This window comes from Cygnus atratus, chromosome 6 (assembly GCF_013377495.2).
Source record: "Cygnus atratus isolate AKBS03 ecotype Queensland, Australia chromosome 6, CAtr_DNAZoo_HiC_assembly, whole genome shotgun sequence".
Taxonomy (NCBI): domain Eukaryota; kingdom Metazoa; phylum Chordata; class Aves; order Anseriformes; family Anatidae; genus Cygnus; species Cygnus atratus.
In genome coordinates, this window is record NC_066367.1 from 3,223,593 (window position 1) to 3,243,989 (window position 20,397).

The window sequence follows — 20,397 nt, forward strand, 5'->3', positions numbered from 1 at the left end:
ACAGCAAAAGGTCAGAGCAATATAGTAATTACTCAAACTTAGAATCACTTTTCCCGTTGGAAAATAACACCAGCTTTAAGTAAGTCATGAATAAAACATGCTGGCCAAATCTATTACCTTAAGCATCTCCAGAAAGGTTTCTAAGAACTAGGGACATAATGTATATTTACTTGCTTGATGAAAACCTACTCATTGCTGATAAATCCTCCCAGCCTAATTAGGATGCCTGGTATATTTCAAAGCCTGATATATTTCCTCTTGCATACACTTGAATGGGTCAAATCTTGAACTGAGTCACACCAATATAAATGCAGAATGAAACATGATTTCAATGGCTTAGTCTAAACCTATGACAATGTAGGAAACCAGACAATGCAGCCAGAAACTTTTCATTACTTTTAAGTAAAATGGTTTTTAAGTAAAAAATATAAACATCTACAGAAAAAAATCATGAAATGAATGTTTATTAATTCTCTTCTGCCAATCTTAAAAATCAAACTTCCTTTTAAATATAACAGTTAAGTGAACTAGGCTTTTTGTACTGATTGTACAGCTATCTGTTTAGGTTTTGACATTACTACATAGATTATGTTAACTTGATGGAACCACTGAACAGAAGTTAAGTATCACTTCAGCAATTATAAAATCTACTTGTTATGCATTTTCTTTCCTTGTTTTGTGAATGAAGTGTAGTTATTTTCTCTACATTCAAATAGACATATTTAAATACTTGTGATGTGTAAGATGCTAAATTGTTCTTAGAGGCACCTTTAAAATTGTTTTTCTGTTCTCATTTATTCCCCGTTATTCTTCTTCCCCGATTACTCTACTTCCTTAGAAGCAGATTAATACTAGATTATTCAAAGGGTTTCTTTTGAAGCTCCTCCTGTTACCTTGTGACAAATACCACATCACTAGTGTGTGAGGTGACATCAGCTGAACTGCCTTCCAGCCCTATGAGGCCAGAATGACGGCGCTGGGCAGTCTCACTGTGCAGGACTGCTGCCATAGTGGTGATGGCAGCGATTACAGGTGGTCCCCAAAATGCCTCTCTGACAAATGTATGCAGTGTTTATAAGAAATACAATATTCCCCCAAAAGAAACACTTTCTGCATACAGATACTTGTGCATGTCTTACTGGTCTGGCTTCTCACATGTAACTAGTACAATCAAACTAACGTACTTTGTTCGTTATTATTCACACATCCTAATGTGAGGAAACACAGTAATGGACAGTTGCAAATATGTTGCACAGAACTTTAAGACAAACTCTTAATCTTGTTGGGATTAAGAAAGCATTAAAATTAATGAAATGATTGCATCTCAATCTGCATATGCAAATTAGGGTAAATGGTATGCCCAACAATAGTAGAAGCAAAAGATTATGATAATAAATCACGTTATCTGAATTAATGACTGGCTAACCCCACTTGATAAGGTCATAGTAAATCCCAATGCACTTATTACTTAAACTTATTGTTCAAGCATGTATGTGCATTTAATTATTACAGCCTATTTTAACAAGCAGATAAACTGAGAGCAGTGGAAAGTTTTTCCTGTCCAGCACAAGCCTGTAAATACAACTGTTCAGAGCACTTCATATTTCAATGTGAGTAAGGTAAATAGATGTCTGTCCTTTATAATTTGACCCAAGGATTAATGGATCAGTTAACCCCAGTCTCTCCCTTCTTTATGGGGTTAAAGACTTATGCCCTCCTTGGAACACAGGAGAATCAGAACTCAAATAGCAGTGATGAAAAAAAGTCATTAAGTTTGCTTTGTCTTTACATCTATGTTTGTTGATTTCCCAGTATCCCAGTCTAGAGACATGTTTTCTCAAGGCAAAGATGGTTTTTAGCTACGTGTTTATAAAGTACCTTGTACAGTAAATAATAAATTTCAGCATGGGCCTCTGAGTAATATTGCACTGTAAGTAATGTTTATATTTAGTTGGTTTTATCTGGAGATCTCAGAAGGTGTAAAAAAACATTATTATTCTGAGACTGGTTTCTGGAAAGGGTATCGTAATCTCATTTGAGTTGGGCAGTAAGAGAGTTGTTTGCTTCCCCTCAGTGAAATGTAATTTCATGCTCACTCTCATTTGTGTGAATCTTAAGTACCCTGTGTCTGTAAGCATTCACACAGCTGGTAGGCAGCTAATTTATCATATATGGACACTTCAGCTGTATTTACTGATGATACATCTGCATGAGTACAAATATGTATGATACCACGTTCCTAAAAGCCCACAGACAGATTAACCAGCCGTTTAGACAGACTCAGAGCAGAAGATCTGTGACTGTCAAACTGGACCCAAATGAGTACAAAAACTTCTGTGGAAGAAGTCTTTGTGAGCTGTCTCAACTAGAATCTTGGCTGTCCTTGTGAAATGTTCAGGGAAATGTTCCTTTAGGTAGCTACTGCCTGGATGGAGGGCCATGCCCATGTTTGTTGACCCTTTGGGTAGAAGCAGACAAGGAGAAGCTCATTCACCACTTGGAGATTTAAAAAGGAGCTGGAAAAACTCAGCACAGCGTTTTTAGGTATGTGCCAGGTACTCGCGTTGCTTTGGGAGGGCTGCTGCGAACCACCAGCCTCTGCCCTTGCTCAGAGCTCCAGGGAGAAATGTCTGAGCTGGCCGTGAGCTGAGTCAGCATGATCCCTATTGCATCCGGAGTCACGGATAATTTGAGGTGACTGGCAAGGCAGAAAGGTTGGGAGGTTTTAAACCATCACTGCTGCAGACAGCACAAGAGCCACCGCGCCACGCAATGCCTTGCTTCAGAGCTATCAAATTAAGTTCAGTAAAAAGGCACTCTAATGAATTAATCATAGGAATACACATTTTACTCCTGGAACAAAACGGGGATGATCCAATTAACCAATTTCTACTAAGGCCTACGATTACTTTATTAGGGCTTTAAAAAATGGTTTCTGCAAAGCAGTATTTATTCCGTTTGCTATAGTTATCCGAGTGCTGTCTAAGACCTGCTGCTGAGGCCTGTGCTGTCCCTTATCTCATTAAGTGTGACATAAACACCTGTGATGAAATGAAATGGTGAAGTGCAGCAAATGGAGTAAACTCTTTCTACGCAGCAATGCCCTGCTACATGCTTGAAATCTGATTTGCTAGCTGTTATTGACAGACGATAACACGTTTTGTACGAGTGCCAGCCAAAGATAGCCATTTAGAGCTTCTAAATAATTAAGTATTGATTAATCAACCTAGGAGTATATAGAACATTTTTTCAGGCTTTTGTCCATTCTTAAAGGTCTTATTATTTCTGCCAGAGGAAGCAGGGGTAGCACAGACCTTCTGTAACTGTCAGGGGGCTTAAAAAATTACAGGTCTGCACTGCTGTCCCTGGAGAAAACAGCACGGCTGACAGGCTGCCATTGAACAAGCATATGTGCCTTCTTGCTTTGCTGCACTGCTTGTCCACCATGTCAGCTGTCGGCGAAGAGAAGTGCTTGAATTTCATAAGCCACAAAACACGTAGAAGGGTGCTGAAGCTGAATGTTTTAAGGGTTTGCTGACTTTGACTTTGGATTTAAAAAAAAAAAAAAAAAAAAAAAAAGGCAAATAGAAACTTCTGGTGGCTTATTTGACCTGTCTCTGTTAGCATGATTGGACTGGGAAAGTCTGTGCTGTGCCAGACTTAGGGCAGAGTTGTTCAGGGAATAAGTCATCCTGCCTGAAGGCTTTTTGGTATTTCTGTTGCTTCTAGCATCTTAAATGTGTGGCCCATGCATGCGAAAAATGAAGTCTACAGAGTACAACAGAGATACTGATGAAGATGATGGTCATTAAATTATCGCCCCTGTAATCTGTGAGCTACTTGAACTTTCCCATCTGGGAAAGGTTTCAATACTATTGAGCTAGTTCATTTCTCTTACCTTGAAAACAGCAATTGTCCTATAGAAGGTAAGCAATTTAAATGTTTTTGTTGGTGATGCTCCCTATGAATCACCAATTACTGAAACTGCATTTACAGCAGGTTGAGAGAATTTTAACAATATTAGGAAGGAATTATTTTAGACTGAAAAATGCATCTTTCTTGCTATTTCCATACAACGCAAAAAAAAAAAAAGTGTTCATTTGCTTGGAAACAGCTGTCACATCATGGCTTGAAAATAGGAACTTCATGGACCTGGAAATGAATAAGGATAATATATCAAGAGCAGGCAGGAAGCAGATGTGCTGGATGTGCCAGATGTGGCTCATTATATTAAAAAAAAAAAGTGAGGAAGTGGGTAATTTCTGATAGGAGAACTAAAATTCTGTTTGGCAGAATGTTGTTTTCTTATTATTATTATCAGTTTCTCAGGTAAGAGAAGTTGAAGGTCAGTAATTTTGCAGGAATGAGGAGAGTTGTGAGATTTGTCGTATCTAGTATTACAGATGCTTAATTACCTTGCTTACTGGACTTCTGTCCTGTAAGTGTTAAGTTACTATCAGTGAATGCAGGTGGGCATTTCCATAAGGGATCTGCAAGAATTCAGCAGCACTAATACGGCCTCAATCCAAGTTATGCTGAAAGCATTGAAAGACACCTCATTATTCCCATGCATAGTGAGCCTGCCTGTTCTTCCTCGTGCCAAAGGCAGTTGGAGCATGTGTCCTGGCTACTCATGTTCGTATCCTTGTTGCCTTAAGAAACACCCTAAAGCATGCTATTGTTTGGTCGTCTACTGGTATGTTTACTGTGCTAAAACAAGACAACTTCTTGCCCCTGCAGCATCACACTCGCTCATGAGGACTCTGCATCGTTAAATCGGTGGCTGGTTTATGGTTGCAAGCTGCCTGTGCAATTTCTACTCGACAGAAAAATCTCTACATTTATTTTTCGCATTAAAGTACAGTTTAACTTACAAGCTAGTAAACTGAACGTGAACAGTTCATGTGTGGTAGCGGTTCCAAGTACCATGTGGCATGGCATGGCATCCTGCCTTACCCCCACCGGTATGGAGGAGCAAGATTACAGCTCAGCTGGTGGTGGCGAGCCCCTCAGCGAGGTGAAACCCTGTGTGTCTGTGCTGCTAGCAATAACCAGGAAATTGCTGTTGACTGAGTTTGTAGCTAATGTTCCTGCAAGGCAAAGCAGAACATTTTTTTTCCTGTGGTATTGTGCACAGAGACAGCCTTTTTTTAGTCACAAATGCCACTGAAGGCAGCTCTCCCTTAAAACCACAGGTCATTCTGTCTTGAGTGTAAGAAAATAATACACCAGGACTTAAAGCAGCTCTCCTAGAAAGGTGGTGCAATATGCCTACCTATCTGCCCATCACTTATGGGCAAGCAACTGTTGCAGTATGAGGCCAGATCATGATTTTCAATTTCCTAACACCTTTAGTAATCAATGAGAGGAAAGGAAGCTTCTCTGCCATGGACCTCACATTTACATAGGATTCTGTGTTACGCTCTTTATTGTCTGTTCTAGTTCAGAGTGTATTTAATGCAAATAGTGCCTAAGATGTTGCCCAAGTTGTCTGAACACAAGACAGACGGTAGATCTTGTTCAGAAGAAGTCTTGATAATCAGGCTTCTGCTCTGCTTCCTGTGAAACGCAATGATAAACATTTGTCTGACAGGCTGCGTTCAGCTCTATGGCGTGCTGGCTGCTTAGGCATGAGGTATAAATACTCAAACATCACAGGTAATTGCCAAATCCCTTTTTAAAAAGGGATCATTAATTCCAGTAATAAGCCACATGAAGTATTGTTGTGGAGAGTAAGGGAGCAACTGAATGGCAAACTTCTTCAAATATGGCAGGTGAGGTAGATTTGGACTTAAGGAGGTGAAGTGGCAAATAGATAAAAAGGCTTGTTTTGTTTTGTTTTTCTGGAGATTTATCATTACTAAAAGATATCTTTTTATTTTAGTTTGAGAAGATCATTTTCTTTAGCTTTTATTGTTGCATGTCGCTACTGATTAGTGTCCTAGTTCTCACTTACGACTAAACCTCTGATTTATTTTTTCTCATGGTTCTCTTTTTGTATGTTCCTAATCACTCTCGCTTGGTTCCCTGAAAAGAACTAAAGTTTGGTGATATTCAAATTGAAACATACTTGGCGGGGAGGGAGAGTGTTATAGCAATTATAGGGTTATGACTTTGCATGAAATTTATTGCTATTGCTGTTACACAAGGTCATCACATGTTTGGGGATTCACTGGTACCTTGCTCTTTTTGTTTTATTATTTGAACATGACCATATTTAAGCAAAATGGTCTCCTGTTCTGTGGTATGGTAAAGGTCACCCTGTTTTCGGTGGTGCTTCTATCTTCTGGATCCTTTACCCACCATTCGGGTATGTTTGGGGGGGGTGGAAGACGCTTAGGATAGACTTAGTGTCACCAAACTCTTTTCTGGAACAATAAAGGTAATTTTATTGTTTTTAGTATTCTTTGATATTAAGGAATTTTATGGGTGAGATTAATAAACTGGGAAGCTATTATGAATCCATGGTTAGGCTTGAATTTTCAAGAGCAGTCTATGGTCCTGATCTTGAGCTCAGTGAAAAAGTCTCCGTTGATAAGAACGCAGACATGGTGAGCATGGCCATTGTGGGATAAATGCTGCAGCATTAATGGGCTATTAATATTTGCCTTGGTGATCACCAAGACAGTTGATAGAACAGGAAATATGTACCACTTCAAATAAACCAAAAAAAGGAAATAACCACATCTTTGTCTGACAGCTCTTCATACCATTCTTTACCACAGCATTGATTTATCTGTGCTAAGGAATATGCATTTTTTGTTGGTGGTATAAAAAATGAGATATACAGCTTCAATCTGTTATCTTGATGTTGATTTTGTTAGAATGCGTTAAAATACTTGATATTCTTTCTTAAAAAAATAAAGATAAAAAATCCAGCAATGGCATTAAAACCACTGCATAAAGAAAAGGATCTCAAGATTAATAGAGAAATCCAGAGGAAGACTGGAGTAACATAGATGTATAAAAAATAATTGTGTATTGATTTCTTTTTTTAATCTCTGGTGTAAATACACCATTTTGCCACCATAAAGCTTCAGCACAACTATGGGTGTGTTAACTTTGGTTAATTTTATGGAATAAATTTCGGTAAATGTTAAGTTTCAAGATAGGATTAGGAAAATAAATTTGGAAGGAAAAAAAAATCAGCTCAGGATTTATCCTAAGACGCAGGGCATCTACAACTCTATTTCCAGGTTTTGGAGAGCAGTAAAAACACCTTCAGACAGTTCTCAGTGGCACTTTTAGACTATTCAGAATGCAGTTGGATTGAAGTTCTTACTGTGCAACTGTGCAACCAGATAAGGGCCATTTGAGAGCTACCTGGCTTTTCATGCATCTCCCATGATGGTTCCAGTAGTTAAAACTGGTAAGCAAAGCTCTTAGAGATGATGCACAGCATATGAAGAGGCTTGCTCTCACCTCAACATTGCTTCAGCCAGACTAAAAGGATGAAAAATGTGAAAAGTTGGCAGTTGTGTAGTTAAGAATGATTCCTAAATAAGAAACTGCAACTTTAAAAAGAAGAGTGCTAAGGGAGTCTGATATGTCTCACAAAAGAAGTCTGCATCTCTTCTACCCTGATTTTTTTCACTTAATGCAGGTAAAAGGAGGCTACACAATAGCAAAGAAAATATATTCCTGTGACAGTCTTAAAAGATTATAATGTGCTTGTAAAGAGATTATATGTTTAGAAGGTTTTTTTGATGTTGCAGACTCAAGTCATAGAGAAGACTCGAATCAATACTGAGGACTGAGTCTCCACCCTCTAATGTTAATTTTCTATCAGAGAGATTATTGATTTCTGAAAAAGTTACAAGACTGTCATTGCAGCAGCAAAGAAAAATGGGTATAGTAATTTTTAACTCTGGTTCTGTATTTTATTTTTTCAAATCTAAGGTGTACAAGTTTGTCTTGAACAAATACCTGCCTGCTCAACCTGATACTTTCTGTACACATGTAACAGTGAAAAGAGACATCCCTGAAAGATCAGGGGATCTGCTCCCCAGAGTGAACAGAAACCATATAGTCCTTTTCTGTGAGTACAGATAAATCAGTAGCACTTTCTCATTGCAAAGCAATTCTGGTGTGCTGTTTCTCTCCCATGTGCTGATGCCATTGCTGCTTCTCTTCTAAGCAGATGTCCAGTTGAATTTTCAGGAATCTGTTGAGTAGGTCTATTGAGATGATCCACTGTAGTTTTTAATGCAAACGTTGTTTACATATGGCTGTCCGTTCTTGGTATTATAACATATCTTTTAACATCTCTTAGGAGCTTTACAGGCATCTTAAAATTATATGTGGCTTAAGTTTTTTAAAAATGGTTTTGTTGTGCAACCCAGAAGCTAGCATCATATTTGATATTTTGAAAATATTTCTACAAAATCAGTACAGTTGCCCTTGTTAGGCAACTGAGGCCAAGTTGTAGCTAAAGAAAGTTTATGCAGTTTTATTCTGCATGTGGGAGGAGGGGAAAACACTGAATTGGCTTAATTTTCTCTGCCTTCTTGCTCCTTCTGCTTAATCGTCATTTCTCCTGCACCCTAGTAGGTATTGCATATTTACAGTCCAACCAAACAACAGGGCTTATTCAAATCTTTTCTCCATAGCAGACATAAAGCGAAATGATTTTCATCCTTCAGCAGTTCTCGTCTTTCAATAGTGTCATAGCAATAGAAACGGGGCACTTGCACTTGACTATTCAGTAAAGGCTAACTAAGTGCTTTTGAAGTACTCTAAGGTTGAGTGACCTTCAATGACTTGTGCGTATAGATTATCAAACATCATAGCTGAACTAACAGACCATGAACAGTGTCCGATTCCTTTCAGGCTAAATAGTGCAGATAATCATAATTATTCTGGTTGCCAGGGTCAAAAGAACTGTTCATCACTTTTCTGGCTTACTGAAGAATCTTTTAAAGAACTAAATGATACATCATCTCTGTCAGTGTGTTATAAAGGAATTAAGCGAACCGAGTTCTAGAAGAGATTTTTGACAGCACATATCTGATATGTCTCTGTCCTTTCATTTGTATCTCCCTCCATTTTTTAAGGCAGATTGTGAATTCCAAGTCTGTCACTCAGACGCTTTATTTTGTAGAGGGCTGGCTTTCAGCCCCAGTGGAATTTTCTCCATCAATTTGAATGAACATTTTAAGTAGTTAATTAATATGCCAGGACTACCTGTAGGTGAGACACGCTGCCTCAATAGCCAATTGCTGGAAAAAATGGGTCCAACATAGTTACTTTTTACATCACACTAATTATTGTTTTACATCAGACCCTAGTTGATGAAAGTATTAAGTAATCTGTGTCCTGAGTTGCCCACCTATAGACTGCTTTGCACGCAGCTTAGCCAGGAGGAATTGGTAGAATTTGTGATAACACATTGGACAGGCATTTTCAGAAGTAATTAGAATACACCAGGAAAGTAATACCCTGTAAGTTCTTACTTCTAAAGTCTCATTAGTATGTTACTATCTTATCATACTGTCATATAAAACAATATACATATAAGCTACATATATATAGAATGACTAAGACCATATGCAAATATGTGAAGGAATGTACATTTTAAAGACCTTTCTTTGATTAATATAGAAAGCTTAAAATAAGGTCCTTAATTAAATGTACTATGGAAATAACTTGAAAGATGAGGGATGGTAATAAAACCGAGAAGAAGGATGACATCCTGAGCAGTAGTATAATAAAAGTTACGCTCCTGCCAAATGAAGACTAGAAAGTGCAGGTGAAATCATGAACTGGCTGGCCAATTTTTATTTCGTGTGTATTGTCTCTGCCTCCTGAGTCTTGGCAAGAGTACAATGGAATCAAGGTAGGCAAAACTGAGCAAAAATCTGTCTCTGGCAAACTTCAAATAAACACATAAATCAGCATTTAGGTGAATGGAAATGTACTTTAATGCTTTTAGCTCTATAAATTTAATTTGTAGAAAGTAAGAGTATAAAAGTAATAATCACAAGTCTAAAAGCAAAAATAGAGCAGAAAATAACAGCTATAGGTACAGAATCAAGTATTTAGCCTGAACATCTGGATAGCACGTGCTACAATCCTTTATACGCTGGCTGCAATGGAGATTGTTGTTCTTCTGAACAATCATGTTATGTTCAAAGCTGTTTAAAGCTCTAAGAACATTGCTTGCCACCAATTTGTTCAGTGCTGTGCTCAGATGCTCTGATGGCATAAAGTGCATCCTGTATAAACTGTGAACTCTATTTGAAAATAAAGTTTATAATTAAAATTGGCATTTGTGGGCCTCCAGCTGGTGAGTGCTGTTTTGCTGACGTGTGACATCACTCCTGACATCCACAGTATGGTCGCTCATTGTCAGACTTCGTGCCAGGTCTTCCCAATGCCAATGCCTCAGATGTTGCAATCTCCACAAAATGGCACCCAGCAGCAGGAGGCTTGCAAAGGCTTTATCTCACAGTTTATACAGGAAAGGTTTTTCCTCACTCTGCAAATAATCATTTTATTTTATTAAGTGATTATCTTGACTTTGAGTTCTGTGCAGAAGTTAACCTGTCTCCTGTAGCAACAGCAGCGGTTGCTTTTCTGGAAGGCCCATGTGCGAGCACAGGGGGAAGCGATTAGGCACTGTAGCTTAATGATGCTGTATTAGAGAGAGCTGGTCCAAGACAGCACAATATTAATGACAGTGGATCAGGTTCCCTTGTACGATCTGGCTTGCTGATGGCTCTACTTTGTTGTAAAGGAACTAGGTTGTTTTTTTGGTTTTTTTTTTGACCTAATGAGCATCTCATGCGTGCGAGGAAACACTGTGAGCAAGAATTCAGGTTCAGTACATGTGCTAGGCAGCCGAATATGAGAAAATTATTACAGAAATTAGATGTGAGCCTAAAAATGACACAACCTACCAAGCAGTATGAAATTCCATTTTTGCTTATAGTCTTAAATGGAAGAAAAACATTGTTTTAAAAGCTTGATAGTTCCTATAAAGCTATGTCTGCCTTTTGTAGTTTCAGCTGTTAACTTCATGTTATAAATTCTGCTTTACTTTGAGATTTCAGAACAAATTTTAATGCTTCTGTTTGCAAACACTATTGCTAACTCTGTATTAAGCTTACTTATTCAGCAGGTGACAGTCATCCAGCCCCTCCCTACTAAATTAGTATGAAGTAAGAATTTGTGCATTGTGCTTCTTAAAGCACAAGTTGTTATTGATCAGTTCTGAACACAGAGGGTGGTCTTGCTCTTAACAAAAGTTTTACACAAATCTTTTCTAGCTTCTATCAACAAATATTGAGTAAAAATATGAAATAGAAAGCTATAAGTAATTATAATGTTGCTGTTTAAATATTATGGTGGTACCGTTAGTGCACTCTTCTGGATATGGACTTTTTTGCCTTCATCATTCTGTCCTTGAAGAAGGCAATAACAAAATTACCCACCAGACACTGGAATATTATTAAGTGACAATATAATTCTCACCAGAAGGGGGAAAAAAAAGTCATAGGAAAATACCACCTATTGCAAGTTCTACTGACCTTTTAATGCCATCAGTGGTGCCCTTATACAAACGTGAAGAATGAGATAATTACAACAGCTTGAAGGCTCACAGTATAAATTAATCTGTGTAATGATTACCTGGGTTCTTAGAACAATGACAAGTGCTATTTTATAGGCTAATATTTTTAAAATAATTTATGTAAAGCAAGCACACAGCAGAAATCAATTCTGGTGCATTGACTGTTTCAAAACTACAGTGGTTTGGTGGTGGCGAGGGAAATTAGTGAACTTAAATTAGAGGGATCAAAATTTTTAGGTGGGAAGTTATGAAATGCCTCTAGGCACTGCAGTCAGCACACACAGCTGAAGACTGTCAGATGGCCAGGGACCCAGACAAGCTAGGTACAGGTTAGCACCCACTCAGCTTGCCACCCAGCTGATAAGCCTGCAAGTGCGCCAGTGGCTCAACAACATGTAGACTGCTATCGTTGCTGAAGCAGTTAGGAGAGGTAAGACAAATGAAAAACAATGCTACACAGTATTCTGATCAATATTAGAAATGCTATGCCATTCTTGTAAATATTCATATTTACGTAATGTGAATTGAGTCAGGTTATAAATTTTTATGTAGAGACATGAGAGAGAAGGTAAAGAACTTAAGATTATGGGCAACTGTCTCAAACACAGGTCTGTTCAAGCAAAGGGCCAAGGTGGGAAGGATGTCTCTAGTGAAGTGCCTGTTTGAAGCTAAAAGTGAAAGGTTGTTGAATAGAGGACAGTGGGGGGAAAAAAAGTGTGGCTTGGGCTGCTTTGATGTTGAGGTGATGTCCACAAAAGATGTCTACTGGAATTAACTGAATCAAGATTCACAGAGGAGGATCTACAGATATAGATGCATGCTTTTTTCTTTTTGAAAATCTATCATGGTCAAGGGGCTGAAATTTAGCTTTAGGGAGTAGTTTAATTGTGAATGAGTTCCTAAGGAAGAAGGGAGAGTAACAGGGCAACAGGATGACCTGTCTTCTGTACAAAAGAGACTGTAAACAGATTGAGAATTTATAATACACAAATGGCCCTGATTTAATTGCTCTCAAAATCAGTGAAGGAAAAGTAGAAGGCTCAAAATGTTGATATGGAGCAACATATGGCTTGTTCAGACAGCAAAAAAGGGGACTATTTTCTCCAGAATTCTCAGAAATCTAGCAAAATGTAAGAGAGAGACTTCATTCCTCTTTTTTAGGGAACATGAAAAGGAGAAAGAGTCAGTGTCTTTGAGAGACGTATAAAGAAAAATAAAAGGTGGATGAGAGTTATTTTTCTGGATGATTAATAGTGTATTTTAATTATTCTTCTTAATTTTCAGATTTTCCCAAGTGTAATATGAGTATGCAAATACCATGATCTCTAAAAGGCTAGAAACTGTGGAGTTGGAATAAGATCTACTATGCTATAAGGTCTTACAGCATGTAGTACTTCATTTTAGTACTAAATGATGGTGTAAGCGAGATGGTAAAGCATTCTTTAGACGTGATAGATAGCTTTTTGTTTCAGAAGGTGAAAGACCAATAAATGTGTTTTTATTTAAAAAAAAATAAATAAATCATTGAGAATCTGAAGGTAAGAAGGATCCTAAAATGATGGTTATGTATTCTATATGCAAGGCCCAGAACAAGAACCAAATTTAAGAAGTAGATTTAGAATCTATCCTTAGGAAATTTCATATGGAAAAATATGTTCTGAAAAATTGGTTTAAAAAAAAAAAAAAACAAAACAGGGCAAGTAGGAACCTGTTAGCTTTCTATTTTATAATGCATTTATTGATGATACTGATGATCCAGAGGAGCTACAAGTTTTTAGGACAGGACTACAATTCAGAATGATACTGGCAAACTAAAATAATAATAATAATGTTGGTTTTGTACATTCTATTTCATTGTATTTTAAGAAAAATAATAAAGATGTGCTAAAATATGATATAGGAGCCCCATAATTAGTAGTGCAATAGTGGTCTTAAGGGAGAAGTATATACACCCACAATTCCCCTTCTCCTCAGCTGAACAGATGATAGCAACAACCATGAGTGTTTAATCCATCGCTTGTGGAAAATGATAATCCAGGTTTGTTTTTCCTGGAAAAGACACAAGGAGAGATTGTCATAAACCCTCATTTATGTGAAAGGGCTGTAAATAAAGAACAGTGGTTTGTTGTTCCCCATGTCTCCACTGAGTGAATTAAATCTTTTCCTAAATTTGTAATGGTTGTTAAAGATGTTGCAATGCTCAAAGTACAAGGAATGCATTATCCTAAGGGAAGTATTTCTTTGTTACCGGGCACTTAGCTGAGTCAGGGGAGATAACATTATACTTCATCCTGCCACAGAGGAAGAGGGTAGATCAAATAATACCTTCACATACTACTTTCCTCTCTGTTTATTCGGTTAGTGGTAAATATTGCTGTGCACTTTACTTAGCTGAAGCAATTAAAATACAGATATTAAAAATAATGAAGAGATGAAGTTGAACTTTTTTCTGATTATGAGATTTTAGCACTTGCGCTGCTCCTTACTCAACAAAAGCTCAGTGCACTTTGTTGTGCATGCCTGTTAAATTTTCCTTATTAAATTATCTTCTCCAATCTACACACCTGCAGTTTAATTTTATCCTCAGAATGACTCACTGTAGTTCAGGTACACCTACATGAGCCAGTAGTGTGGAGGAAGAGTATATGGCCTTTTCTCATGATTGCTGTGAACTGAGCCAGATTCCCTTATAATCCCACTGATTTTCATTATGCCTTTTTTGTGATGATTTCAGTGTAATTAATTGGTTATTAAGATCCTGAGGATCATCCCCAAAACTACTCTTATAGTATAAGAAATGCTTATCTGTATGTAGGAGCTCACCTCTGGTACAGGTATGTTTTTGCTCCTTTGTATTTGACTGGAGCAATGGTAGCATGGTGGTTTGGGTATCCTGGCACTAGGATGGATGGTACCAACTACGTGTTACTTGTCAGTAGTCTCCTTTTAGTGAAGCAATTCTTCCAGGTTCTCAGTTTGAAAAAACACTGGGTAAGGAAGGGAGACGTACATCCTATCCTGTACCCATAGAGCTGGCTGTGTCGACTGAGCAACTTTTACATATGCTGCTTCCTCTCAAGGCAAAGCAATTCTGCGTGCACTGCCTTGGCGTGCCAACAGCTGTATGCAGTTGAACATGCTGTCTGAACATGAAAAATAAATTTAACTTGTTCATTAAATGTCACTACTGGTAAGACCAGGGATGTATGGAAGAGCTAAAGTAAGGAATTAATAAAGGGGTGTAGGAGGATTCTGAAAATTAAAATCAGTATTTCTTTGGAGGTGAGAAGAAGTGAGAAAAGATAAATTAAACACTTGATGATTCAGGATGTGAGCCAAAATATTTTAGGCACATAAAATACAAAGCACTCCTGAGCTTTTCTGCTTGTACAAATGGCTACTTTGGTCCAAGTCCTATACTGCAGAGTTAAATCACGGCATATGCACACCAAAAAGGAGAGGAAACCAGAACAATTGGTGGGACTAAAGTGGAGGATATGTAATAAAAATGAATGAAACAGCATCAACACAGAAAAAAGAAAGTCCTGAAGACACAATAAGCTTGGGTTTTGGAACAGTTGGTGTGGTTGTTATTATTTATTACTGCCAGTCTCGATGCTTGAAAGATGTTTGATATGTGAATAGGCGAGAATGTGTCTGTGAGGCAGACAAGTGGTCCTCAGGTGCTCTGAGCTCTTCTGGAGCCCAGAAAGAATCAGGAAATGACAATTCCTTTAGCAAGTGTTAGGAGTAATTGAGTTTCACTGATTTGATACACAGGTTAATACCTACACTTAGGTAAACTGCATCAGATCAGTGTGATGTCTTCCTTGTTCTTTGCTTCTGGTAGGCAGTACCTTCATCAAAATGAGTAATGCTTTCTGAAGAAAATAACTTCTCTTAAAAGTATATATTCAGATGTTTTTTGGAAAAATCATTTTTTGGAGAAAGAGAGTGCTTCTTCATACCAAACCTTGATTATTTTTTTCTTTTCCTCAGCCAGGGAAAAAAAAAAGCCTGATATTAATTGTTCCTCTCCCCTCCCACCTTCAAATCAAATTGTGTTACAGCTAGAATTCACTGGAAATGGTGGAGTACTTACCAGAACAAAGAAAAGCAAACAGCATGCAGACATCTCTTCTTGTTCCACTACTACTTCTGTGGGACATTTAATCTTAATGATATTGACATGAGCCTTTTATCTTTGAAATGAAAATTAGTGAACCCATTAGAATGAAAACTGCTATATTCATTATAAGTTGTATGTGTCAAATAGAAATGAATCTTTCTCTCTAGGCTGTTGTTTGTTTTCCATAACTATAAAGAAAGAATGACATAAGTCCCTGTGTCTTTCATTGATTTATGGAAATCTTACTCTGGTGACTAAAATCATTAATTTGGCTCTATATAAAAGGTACTTTAATTGTTTAAAAAAAAAGAAGTTGCACTTTGACTTCAATTAAGCTTACATAAGCTTGTACACATGGGGACTACTTTCAAGAGAAGTGAATTTGCTAACCTGGCATTTTTTCTCAAATTCACATAGCACTAATCAAAGTGACATTGATTTGCTTACATTAGCAGCTGACACCTCAAACTTCCTTTTTTCTGAGCTACCTGGGAGGGTGAAATTTCCTTAATGTAAAACTACCCATTGGCTTTTCACAGTCAAAGATCTGTATCACAGCAAGTCCTGTGTCTTTAATCTGTCTTGTCCTTTTTTTTTTGTCTATTCCAAGCACTGTTTCATGCTTAAAAATAATGCATCAGGGATATAACTGGATTTCATTCTTTCCTGAAATATAGAGAGGTAGGGAATAAAAGTCTAGAAATGTACCATGTAAACCTGCTTCCAGAAAAGAAAAGTCTGTGAAAGAGATTCCAACCTAATAACTTTATGCTACATCAATTTCTTGTCATGGTAAAAGGCTGATTTTAAATTGTATGTTGAGATCTTTTGCTACTAAAATAGCCTCTTATAAGCCACGCACAGCAGAGATTTGTCAGTAATGGAGGCTGAGCTGGAAGATACAGAAGTCTACAACAAGTCTAAACCACCCATTTTGTTCTCTTGCTAGCCAGATCAGAAAATCTCTGGTAAATATATCTTTGGAGTATGTGTCCTACTCCTAGGGTGCGGGAATACTTCCTTTGGTTACTACATGCTAAACTGAGAGTACTGAGAAAATTGAGAAGAAGTCTTAGCAGGCTACAAAGCTCTACTGGCATTGCTTGGTTTGCATCAAGAGAAGTGGTTTGGTAGCAGTACAATGCATAAATAATGCAGGTAACAAGCTGGCATCAATTTGAGCTCAATGAGACCTCAGAGCTGGCAAAGCATTCTTGAAACTTATGAGCCTTCTGTAAGCCTATAACCTTTCAAAACACTTGAACCTTTTGAATAATGTTTCAGAAAACTTGCTCTTGCACAAAAAAACAAAGGTGCTACAAGCTCATTCTCATTTCAGCTGAAAAGGCTTTATCATCATGTTGAGTAGCTGGCATGGCACAGCATTAGAAGCAATCTTCTCTTGGCATCTAATCAGCATATAATTTCAATTGTCTGTCTGCTCTTCTTCCACTCAGCTTTGTGTAACTGGTCTGTGGTAGGAAGTTTGGGTGATCGCAGTAGAGCAGGGAGCTTCGGCAGGACAAAACCATGGCAATTGCAGGGGTTTACGGTGGGTGAGCTCTAAATCTGCGTTGTGTCTTGTTTAATTAAATGAGAAACTTGCAGGAAACACATGGCTAGTGCCCCCAGAGGTGCCTTTTCAATTTCCCAATCAAAGCTGATGAAATTAGAATTGGCTATCAAATCCTTCTAGCAAACTTGCATCATTCTTTGCTAATTTCCTTCTAGTGGCCCCTTGAGAGATGGAGGTAGTCTCAATGCTGCATATTAAACTTTAATTACTGATTTCTGTTATGAGGGTGAGATAACACTCGGACAGAGATAGCTGCATCCTAGCTTGCAAGCTCCTCATGCTGAAAACTATCCACAAAGTAAATGAAAAATGAGTCAGCAACCTATCACCAATCTCTGTCAGTGCATGCAGCACCTTCAATTCCACAGTAGGATGCCAGCTGGTCTTCTATTAACAGTAAAATGAAGATTTTTATTTATTTATAAGTGTCATTAATCTGGTAGGCTGAATGCAATTTGCTTTCCAAAAAAGATCATGCAAGGCTTAACATCATCCATGCAGATGCAACATATAGTTTATGAAAAATATCAAAACATATAATCCATAACAGCAGCGCTGTTACATGGGTTTTGAAGCTTTTTGTTTATTACATTACATAAAGGAGGAGTTCCTAAAATACTGCTTCATTTTTATTTATTTATTTTTCTTAAGGAAAAATCCTACAGTTTCAGGTAAACTGCTTCTACCACTGCATGCCCGACTTGGAACCGCTTTCCATTCTATGCAAAATGATCTCACAGGATTTTAGGATTGTGATAACCTTGCTAAATTAAGCGAGATTAGAGATTTTACTTGAAAGGACTATATCTGCCATGATGGAGCAGGTATAGGGGGACTTACAGAAATGAGGCAACATATCCTAACCAGCAGATGAACTGGGGGGAGAAATTGCAGCATGTTTGGAAGTTTCTATTAGAATTCTTCAAGTGTTCTAACAGGCTGCAGTAGAGACACTTGCACATTTATAGAATTGGAATGGTACAATGTTTTGTTACAATTCTTTCCATTTTATGTTCTTGCTGTTCATCTCCTCTGAATTTGCCTGACTTGCTACTGCCTTCTCTGTCCTCTCATTTCTTTCTGCTAGACCTGCCTGGAGTGCTGTATTTGAGCACACTACAATATAGCTCAGCACTTGAACAAGTGCTCTGAGATAAGTAAGTCACAGTTCTCAGCTTGAAGATTTTTCTGTATACTCAATTAGTATTCTTCTTTTTGTTCACTTTTTCTTCTTATCTAAATAAATTTGTCAGTCATTAGGGCTTGTGTGTTTGCACAAGCCTTAAAGCAAGCGTATCGTTACACAGTGGATGGAAACTCTTCTGTTTGCTTAGATGGACGTTTTCAGTCATTGTGTGCGACTGGCATAGCGTTTTACCAGATTAGTGTGCTGTACTTGATATGTAGCAGGAAACATAGATCTCCTGTCTCTTATAAGCAGATACAAATAGCAGAAAGTACAACCATCGTTTGTAGCAGTTATTCAACTTTTAAAAAATAAAAGCTACTTCATCTTCGTACCCCAATCCCACACAAACCGACAACCTGCTGGAGTTCCTGCTATACTTTGAAGTTCATTTGTTCTAACTTTGTGTTGTCTTCCCATTTAATGAGATGTTAGCATTTTATTTCTGGACATCTGGATAAGGCTTGAATTTATTACTCAAGTACAGTTTACGGCAGTTCATAAATTTTCATATTTTTCACATCTGCATTTTTGGTACCATTGGTACTGATTAAACTTAGGAAAAAAACAGTATTAGAACTTTAAAGTAGATGTGAGTGCATAACTTTAAAAAATTACAAAATATTGCTGAAACAAATATGCATTTTATACTGATAGGTTTTCAATTTGCTAAATATGCTATATGGTTCCTTTTAATTGTATAACCCCAAATACCACACTTGTCTTCATTAAAATTTATTAGTTCACTCAGTCAAAGAAATTCTTCCCCAGTAAATATTCACTGTTGTGGACTATGAAACTAATTATCTCCTTAAAGCTAATGCTTTTCATCATTCATTATATACTAAGCAGGCAAAGTGATTTTCAGTATATTTCCTGATCTACCTCTTAATTTTTTTTCCTTTTGTTTAAACCAATTTAAGTTTACCCAATGAAAGCATACTGGAAAAGTAAGTCACTGAAATGTAGGGAGTGTTGTATAATGGGCTGTTTTGATTTATGTACTGGGGTGGAGGAAAGAAGCAATTCAAAGCAGCAAAGTTGTTTTGAAGTTGAACAGAAGACTGTTCATAATTGAATCATAACACACCGTACAAGTGGGAGTTTGGATTGCTGTTTAGGGGACACTGTCAATCCAAATGTCAGTCGGAGCTCCCAGCAGCAAGTGCAAAGCTGTTTCAGATGGTATTCCTGCCCAGCAGCCGCCTGTCTCATGTCTCTTCCTTCCTGCTAGCGTGTGAAAGCCTTCCAAAATTAAACCAATCTAAGGTCTTAAGTTCAGGAACAGATTGAAGCACATGCTTGGTCTGATGTTTGCATGTCCTACTGCAAGGTAGATTCCAGTTTCATGCAAAAAATATGCTCACCTGGTATTTCCTCCAGTTCTGCTTAATTTACTTTTTGCTACAATCAGTAACCATCTGGTCAGATTGTTATGGTATTTTTGCCTAGGTTTAGGCCATTTAAAAATCTACTTTAGTGCTTTTCTCATTCTACTCACCAGTGCAGAATGCACCTGTACTTGAATGGCAATAGTACAGATTGCTTTTAAAGCAACCAGTGTGTCCCAGCATTTTTCGTGGGTTTGTAATACCTAGAGGTCATATTTTTATGCTTATGCTCCATGGAAAGGATGAGGACATAGTGGTATTACATGAAGTATGCTTCATAAATAGGGTAATATACTTGTTTCATGTGGTCTGAAACTTGTGTTTTTAACTGAACACCTTCTATTTTCAAATTCTGAAGACCTGGGCAATTTTTTATTGGTGCATTCTCATTATGGTCAAGTGTGAATTTACTGTTTCTTGACAGGTCTAAGTAGAGATTTATTGGGGAGGGGATATTTTACATGAGTCCGAACCAATGTAACTCCTAACTGTTCATTTCGACATTTGCTAGAATTTCTAATAAGATGAATGGGCATATTATTCCCC